Consider the following 10,289-nt stretch of genomic DNA (forward strand, 5'->3'; position numbering starts at 1 on the left):
AAATCTCCCTTTTCGAAATTTTCTTTTTTCTATATTTTATTTATATATAAAATATTTTAAATTATATATAAAAAATAAATTGTGTATTTTAATTGATAATAAGGGGAATTACCTCATACGAATTTTTGTTGCGACTTAAGTTGCAGCGCTAGTTGCAATAGGAATTTTTATATAGAATTCCGTAAAAATGCAAAAAAAAAATGTTTAGAAGTGTAAAAATAAAAAAGACCCTAATAATAATTACTTAGTAAAATTTAACTTTACTATTAAAAAATTTGTGACATAAATACTTAAAATATTAAATTTGTTGCTAATAAACATCAGAATTCGAAAAATAGTAGCATAAATCTTCATTTATTGTTTAATTTTTATTCTGATGTGTATGTTAAGTTTTGGGTTCGAATTTTATTGTGAGTGTTTTTAATGTTTGAGTTTTAGTATTTTACAAGGGTTCTAATGTTTGAGTTTGTGTTTATGAAATCTGTTTCTTTTTTATTTATTTTTATAGATTTTGAGAACTTGAAATTTGATGTTGTTTCTATTGATTATTGAGATTGAGAGTTTAATTTTTCATACGAAAATTAAAGTTTGCCTTTTCGTTGCATTGATTAAAAAATATTAGTAGAAAGTTTTTATTGTAAAGACCGCATATGATTAGCACCTTGAATTATTAAATAATTAGGGTTTATGTATGAGATTAAATTAATATTTATGAAATGCATATTTTGGAAATATATTTAATATCATATATGTTATTATGCTATTTTATGTAAATTACTCAATTTCTGTGATTGTGTTCGGAAGCCGTGGAAAGCGACGTTGGGCCTTTAGAAAATTGTATTTTATGTAATTTAGAATATTATCGGGGTATTATTGTTAGATATAAGAGGCGTTAGAATTTTTGGGGTTTGGTATTTGACCATTTTGCCCTTGGGAGGTTATAATTACTTTATTTAGAAAGAGGGGCATTTAGGTCCTTTCACCTTTTTGGCTTGTAGTGTACAATAGAAAAGCATGAAAAGGGATTTCTTGTGAAATTAACTTGGAAATTTCAAAGCAAACTCCAATTCTTTCTCTCTCTTTCCTTCGAACCATCAACCCAGCAAGGAGGAGGTTATTCTTTGCTGAAATTCTCTAAACTCTAGCAGATTTTGAACACTTTGAATCAAGGTATATCTTTATAGCTTTCCTATTTGAGTTTTAGTTGAGTTTTGGGTTGAAGTAAATGAATTTAGGTTTGAATTGGGAGCTGTGTGTGTGTGTGTTTAGTTTGGGTTCATAATCTGAAGTTAAATAATGATTGTTCATGTTGTTTTGATCTGAAATTGAGCCTTTGTTGAGTGTTGTTCAACTTCAAAGTTTAGGGAAGCTTAGTTTGGCCATTAATGGTGATTTTATAATTTGAGTAGTTTATTGTGATTTGTTGATTGGTATGTGATTATTGGAGTATAACCAGGTACCCTAGAAGTTTTGAGAAGTTTTGGGATTGATTGGAGTGAGGGGGATCGATTTTAAGGTTCCTAGCGCAGAATCGGTCGACCGGTTCTACCGAAGCCGGTCGGCCAGGTTATTCTACAGGAACTGGAGTTCCGGTTGGGAATCGGTCTGCCGGTTGGGGCTTTTTCCCGAGCCCTAGTTTTTCTCGTTTTTAAGTAAATTAGGGTATTGTCATCCTATTTATCGATAGGGTTAAGCTTAGTTTCTATTTTAAATCCCCGATAAGTGTTTTAGCGTGTCTCTCATCGAATTTTGAACATTATGGTTTAGGGCCCTGTAAAGCGTCGAGCTGCGTTTCCATTCAGGCCGACCGGCACACTTGAGCACGGAACGAGGTAAGATAACGTAAGAATATATATATATATATATATGAATATATGCATGTTTTAGTTGTTTACACTACTAGCACTAATATGAATATGACTATTAGGGTGTTAGTATAGTGTTGTATATTAGTGTGGTTACGGTGTTACCAACACGAGTACAAGGGGTACGTCGTGTTCGTGGTACAACACTTAATAATTCCTGGGAGTACAGTTAGGGCTCTACCAACACGAGTACAGAATTGGTACTTTAGTGCATTTGGTATAGTAGTCGTACTTCCCTTAAGAACGTTCTTATCCATTTGGTGAGCTTAATTATTGAGCTCAGGGCAGCTTAATCATAAAGTCGGCATCGCATTATCTTTATATATATATATATATTTTGCATATCTTACTGAGTCTGTTGACTCATCAGTTTGCTACCTTGTGTAGGTAAAGGAAAAGCAAAGCTGGAGGAACAGTGAGATAGAGCTCGACAGTGATTGTACATATCGCGGCAGTGCAGCCTGGAGGGTTTCGGTCTTTTACTATTTTGGAGTCTGTATTTTGAGGTTGCATGTTAGCGAGTTTTAAAAAAAAAATATATGTAAATAATAGTTAATGCTTTGTAATTGTATTTTGAGACTCGGGATCCCGATCTATATAGTTATAAAGATATAATATACTAAAGTTATCTTTTCAGTCTAGTAAATTTAAAATACGGGCGTTACATTTATGCAATGAGAAGTTTTAATATATGAAAATGAAATTGAAAAATAGCATTTGAATCGAGAATCAAAGTTTATTGTTAATCTCCTTACAAAAAAAAAAAAATATATTGTTAATCTGTAAAGATAATATGGCTGGAAGAAGATGGAAAAATTGATTTTTATTTCATTTATTATGTATAGAATGTTTTTTCTTTTTTGAATAATATTTTTTTTGTTCAACTAATAATGTTTGATTCATATTAAATTTTTTCTATAAAAATAATACTTTTTCTATATTCTGCATAGTAAAAAAAAACATCACACCTATATATAGTTATGAATACATATATATATATAAATAATTGAATAATTATTTAATTTTAATATTATTAATTTAGTTTATATTTATTATTATGTATTTTTAAAAAAATATTTAATTTAAGATAGATATTTTTATAGAAAATTTATTAAAATAATAGTAAAATATTTTGTAAATTTATTCTCTAATAAAATATTAAAAAAATTGAGAGAACTAAGGAGAAAAAAGAAAAATAGCTTTAAAGAGATTTTAGACCGCCACATTACCGCCTCATACTTCTCCTTTATATATATATAGATAATTTTTTTTTGACATAGTGATGAAGATCACTATTGGAATATACGATGTTGGCATCTGCCATCGAATTAGGATAGCTCCTTGCCTAATCGAAGGATATGCTTTACCAAATCATGAGCTACAAAAGTAAAAAAGCAACATATCACAAAACTGCTGCCGAAAATTTAGATAATAAAATTATAACGTCTTCAAATAACACAATAGAAGAGCTAGAGTTTCAGCTTGTAACATTGAAAAACTAACTGAAACATCACAAAATAAATACCAGAATATAAATTGTATTAGAATGACAATTTATAAACAAGACGATATATGAATAAAATACTAAATTTTAAGACTCTACCACTTGATTCTATTAAGTAAAAGTTAATGAAAAAGCTTAAAAATGCCAAGCCAAAGCTCTTACCCTTTGGCTAGTAGCAATGTACTATCATCCAACTATTTCTAACTATTAACGCAAATTTTCATTAGCAAAAAATATAAGTCTTTTTGTAAGAAATATACCATAGGAATAATAATTAGAATACAGAATACAATAATATCAATAATAATAATATCTTATTTTTTCTCTCTCAAATTGGTCGTCATTCTTACCCTTGATTCTGTCTCTATTTATAGGTATACTAGTAAACAGACCGCGTTTCGCGTGCGGCAATCAAATTATTATATAAATAGGTAATAAAAAATTTTAAATTATATATTTATTAAAAATAATAATAAATTTATACAGAAAACTTTATAGAATTCTAAAAAAAATATCATACAATTTCTTATATAAATAAAAAAGCACACAATTTTTTAAATGTATATTATAGTGAAAAAAAATTAGAAACTGAACAATAAATCTATAAAAAACTCATCATATAATTTTAAAACAACTATAATCACCGTATCTCATTTTTAGTTACCACCGTATCTCACATAATATTGTTCAAAATAGGTAAATACTTACTTTTATTATGTAAAGAGAAAGGGGGTGATAAAAATAAGGGAATTACCCCATATACTATTTTTTTTTTAACTTTTTATTTTTTCAAATTTACGGTTTGAGTTTCTAAAGTGGTTGCAGCGCTAGTTGCAATAGGGGTTTCTATACGATTTTTTGTTGCAATTTAGGTTGCAGCGCCAGTTGCAATAGGGATTTCTATGTAGAATTTCGTAAAATTGCAAAAAAAACTGGTTTGAAGTGTAAAAATAAAAAAGGCCCTAAAAATAATCAAGTTTAGGATTTTGATATTTTTTAGTATATTAGCTAATAATTTCTTCTCATAAATTATATTAGTTAATATTAACGGTATATCTTTCTCTGAAAAAATTGTATATATGTAGATAATTTTTTTAATACATATATATTTATTTATTAGTTATTATATATGGTTGTATAGCTTTATTTTTATTCTTTTTAATTGATTAGTGATTTTTAATTAAATAAAATAGAATTAAAAAAAATAGAAAAATGAGAGAATTTAAATAGAACAAAAAAAAAAATAATAATAAAAAAAAAGAGAAAATTAAGAAGAATAGATATTTAAAAATTTTAATTTTTTAATTATTAATTAATTATCATAAATATTTTTGTTTAATAGAGATATATGCAATTAAATTAGATATAATAATAGTAAGAGAAACGTGTACATATTTATATGTATTGTTTTTTATTATAAAAAATAATTAGTTTATATTAGGTATTTTTATGGAAATTTATTAAAATAATAGTAAAATACTAATTTGTAGATTTATACTTTAATAAAATATTAAAAATGAGAGAATTAAGGAGAGAAGAGAAAAATAGGTTTGGAAAGATTGTAGAGTGCCACATCACCGCTTCATATTTCTCATTTATAGATATATATATATATATAGATTATTAAAATAATAGTAAAATACTAATTTGTAGATTTATACTTTAATAAAATATTAAAAATGAGAGAATTAAGGAGAGAAGAGAAAAATAGGTTTGGAAAGATTGTAGAGTGCCACATCACCGCTTCATATTCCTCCTTTATAGATATATATAGATATATATATATATATATATATATATAGATAGGGTAACAATTATTTCCTTAAGATCTAATCATTCATAATTGTTCATAAAACGTGGACATTCTCCATGTTTCAGTTTTATGCACATGGAATAATATTTAATAATCACCCAACTGCTCTTTTGTCATTATCCTTAAATGGTTATGCTGACTATGCTAGTTGTTCCTTGTTGAGTATGAGTTGTCCTTCTTTACGGTCTTTGTAGGAAAAATGCTAAATATAGATATAATGCTCCTCGCAATCCTCTTTTACCATGATGGTATTAGCGAAGTGTTTAATTCAACGTATAAAGAGCGAGATGGATGAATGTAGTTATTTTCTCCATATTCTAATATGTGGGTCAATTAGTTCCAAGCTCTTGTTCGGGTCAATGAGGTGCAAGCTCTTATTTCTAAGTATGTGGGTCAATGAACTGCAAGCATTTTTGGTTCTCTCATCTTTGAGCATCTTTTATTATATACTCTTTTTATTTTAAGATGGATTTATTGTCTTCTCAAGCTTACCTGTTAATAGTTGTTATTTTTATCTCGCATCTACTTATGTGACATCGAGTTTGAATATTTATATCAACCATAATTTCTTAAACGAGTTATTAAAATTATATTTAATAATATGATTATCGAGCTGATTCATATTTTTTCTCGTTGGTACACATGTCAGCTTCTGTCAGAAAGAGGGCCAAGCATATATACTAAGTCGGGAGTTCAATTTCGGTAAACGGAAACTAAACTGTGACAGACAATCCATAATACTTTATTATGTATCAAACTATCATTGGTTTCTTATTTTTTGTTGTGTGATCTTACATGAAAATGAAATTTGAGTATTGAATGGCCTATTTAACAGATAATTGTCATTCCTTAATTCATTCATATAACACCCCAAACCCAAAGTAATAGATAATTATCAATTTGATAGAAATGCATAACTCCAACGACAACTACTCCATATCGACTAATTAATTGAACAAAAGAAGATAACGAGTTCCATAAAAAACAAAAACAAAAAAACAAAAGAAGAAAACGATATCTCACATTATCTTTCATTTGTTTTGAGCAAAATATAGGGTGTTTTCAGTGGCGGAACCAGACAAAAACCCGAGGAGGGGCCAAAGAGAAAGGTCAAGCGAATTGTATTTTTACCTATTTCATTTTAGAAAATATTAATAAAATTAGGCTATTTAAAAATTTTATAACCTTGAACTATTACAATGATCGTATCGTACCCCTTGAAATTTTTTCTGCTAAAACATGTCAATGTAGTTGATGTGTTATTGTCAGCGCCACATATTTAATTTAAAATTTTAAAAAATATTTTCTTATTAACTATAAATTATAGGATACATACTATTTTGGACCCTCTACTTTGTAAAAGTTATCAATTAGACTCTCTGATTTGTTAAATGACAAAATGAACCCTATATTTTCCAAAATGGTAAAAATAGAATCCTAAACTCAATTTTTAACAGTTTTATTTTTTAATATAACTAACTTTAAGATAATTTCTAACACGAACAGATACAGAAAATGTAACTAGATTTGTCATAACATCTTTAGATCAAATTATTATTAAGTTTTATTTTGACAAAAAATCAATTCAGGGTCCTATTTGTACATTTTTCAAAAATACAGGGTACATTTTGTGATTAATAAAATATAGATTCCAATTAGTAACTTTTGCAAAATACAAGATTCAAAATGGTATTTACCCTAAATTATATGAATAAAAATAAATTAATCTTAAATTTTCTTATCAATTATTGATAAGAAAAAAAAATTATTTTTTATTTAAATTATACATGTGGCACTTATGTGACAATGACACACAAGTACCATTACTATTTTATTAGTCATATTGGATAAAACTTATTAGAAGTCTTATATTTCAGCATTGTGACATAGTTCAAAGGGAATAGTAAATAAATATTTCAAAAGATGATTTGATAATCGTATTAATTTGAGGGACAATTCCTACACATAGCCTTTAAATTAATATAAGAAATAGAATACACCTATACAACCCGTATATAATAATACATATCTATTTATGTACATTGAGGTAAACTAAACTAACTATATTTTTTTAATAATTAAATTTAATTTTTATAAATTATATATATATTAAAAATCATTCCCCAAAATATTAGGGGGCCATGGCCACCCCATACCATAACATAGTTCTGCCAAGTTACTTTATTATAATTCAATTTCGGTATAATTCAAGATAATTAACGTATTTATTTGAAGATATAATTGATGCATTTCAATTATACTATTTAAATTTTTTGAGAAATATATACTAGGTAATATAAGTGCTTCACAGGTAGCTCTTTTAATTAAATTTAAAATAATAAAGAAAAAAAAATTTAATATTTAATAATGTTAAAATTTATTATCTAATTGCATATTATTATAACTGTATTGCTCGTATTTCAAAATTGATTAATTTGAAATTAAACTTATTTTATTATATTTATAAAATTTAATAGGTCGGGATTCTGAATTGTAACACCCTAACTAGCATAGGCGTATTACGTGATTTTTAAACATGTTGTGCAGCTCGTTGCTAATCAACGAGGTTTATGGAAAACGTGATTAATTAAAATTTATACTTTTTCATTAAACTTGTAAAATATTTATACAAAAGACTCGGGATCCCGATTACAAAACCATTTACAAAAGTTTACTGTTTATACAAAATATTGGTCGCCTAGCGACTAGTTACAAAAATAGCCTCGCTGTCCCGATGATCGTACGCTCCATGCCTAACCGCCCCGACATTTACAATCTTCATAGGCTCGTTCACGGTCCATCAGCTCTAGCCTTGCTTTACCTACACATAAACATAGCACTGTGAGTCGACAGACTCAGTAAGAAAAACATAATAATACTCATACATAAATCCCGGTCATGGTCAGACGCCCATACCCCTGACCATAACCCTAACTGTCGTGTCTAACACGATACTGAGTCCCCCTAACTGCCGTGTCCAACACGGTACTGAGTTCTGAACGTTCATAGGGACAGTACTATTGACAAGTAACAGCCTGATCGGTCGAACCGGTCATACTCCGACTGCTGGTCATACTCCAACCTGTATCGACGTGTTACAGTATCAGCCTGATCGGTCGAACCGGTCATACTCCGGCTGCTGGTCATACTCTAGCCTGTACCGACGTGATACGTCAAATAGTACAGAACCACCAACCTAAGTATCAGCCTGATCGGTCGAACCGGTCATACTCCGGCTGCTGGTCATACTCCGGCACATGCAGACGTGATACGGTGTCGGCCTAATCGGTCGAGCCGGTCATACTCATTCTTGGTCATACTCCGGCTGCGTACCGACGTGACACAGTTGGATGGTTCGAAGCCAACATACATATCTAATGTAATCTAACAGGCTTCCTACATGCACGCTAAACATGTAATCTACATATGCATACTGTTATACTAATCTTACCTGGATTCCGAATTCAGGTGTGCCGGTCAACCTGACTGGAACTATCTGCGCGGCGGATTACAGGCTCCTAAACCATAAAAATCACAACACTATAAGTGATACGCTAAATCACTTCCCGGGGACTTAAACTATGAACTAAAAGTTTCCCTATCGATAAAAAGCATGGCAATACCCCAAAAAACATAAAATCGAGGAAAACTAGGGTTCCTGAATTTTCCCCAACCGGTAGACCGGTTGCCCAACCGGAATTCCGGTTCTGGGAAATTTCAGAACCCCATCCGGAATTCCAGATGCACAACCGGAATTCCGGTTCCTCGCAGGCAGAAATTCAAAACTTCACAATTTGCTCAAATCAACACCAAACCATACCAAAACTTCCAGCCCTGTTCTAAACATCCCCTAGAACATTTCTAAAGCATCAAACTCGCCCAGATTGTACATAAACAAAAATCACCATTAAAGCTTCAAGCTTTGAGTTCTAAACTCAAACTTGATCAAACACTACCAACATGCAATCAAACCAGTCCAAACCTACTTAAACATGCATAAAATAGCCTCTGAAATTAACAGCAAACATCAACAGCAAGCACACAACAGATTCAAGACATTTCTTTGAAAAAAATCATAGTTTTGAGCTAAAAATTCCAAGCTTGAAACAAAGCAAATATCATGCATTACTTACAGCTTAAATAACTTCAAATTATCATGCTTACATCTCAGAAAAATATCAACAACATCCCAGCAACAATAATCCAACAAAACTAAGCATGCAACCTATTAAACTTACTCAAATTTATAAAAATCTTAAAGGAAAGCTAAGGGAAACATACCAACAACTTGAGATCACTAAGATTTGCTAAAAAGGAGCTTGAATCACCAAGAAAAATGGCTGGTTCTTGCTGCTCCAAGAGGGCCGAAAATGAGAGGAAAGAAAGAGAGAGTCTTTGAAATTTTTCTATTTTTTTCTAAGTGTTGAAAATATGAATAAAATGGAATTTAAGGCACTTAACACATTTAACTTCAGCCAAATAATAACCAATTAAACATATATTTTTCAATTATTAAAATCACTAGAAGACAAAATAATAATGGGGCAAAAAGACCATTTTGCCCTTCCACACTAAAATCACATAAATAACACTAAAGGGGTATTTTTTTTGGGAAATTCTAAATTCCCGGCCATTCCCGACATTCCCAATGTCTAATAAACCGTCCCAAACTACTAACATACTAAGTTGTGATTTTACTGAGCCAGACACCGAGTTCCATGACACCGGGCACCGGAAATGCAAAATTATGAAAACTACTAAATGACATAGAAATGCATCTCTGAATTCAATAATAACAGTATAATAATTATTTAAATAGCTATAAATAATTTTCATAATTAAACGTGATTAACTGCTAATTTCCAAATTAAACTAAGCGGTGTTTACACGAATCTTAAACCACTTCTGAAAATACATATACTGTATATATTGTTGGGATTTTATGCCCTAAATAAAACTCATTTCAATATATTCTAATTTGTTATCAATAGAAAATTAGAAGTCATTTTTGTTTACATGTACATTTTATGTTTATGGTTTAATGTATACAATTTATGTTAAGTCTAGAACATATAGTTATTCACAATTACAGTGATGTCAACACAGT

Source organism: Cannabis sativa, chromosome 6, assembly GCF_029168945.1.
Source record: "Cannabis sativa cultivar Pink pepper isolate KNU-18-1 chromosome 6, ASM2916894v1, whole genome shotgun sequence".
Lineage (NCBI taxonomy): Eukaryota > Viridiplantae > Streptophyta > Magnoliopsida > Rosales > Cannabaceae > Cannabis > Cannabis sativa.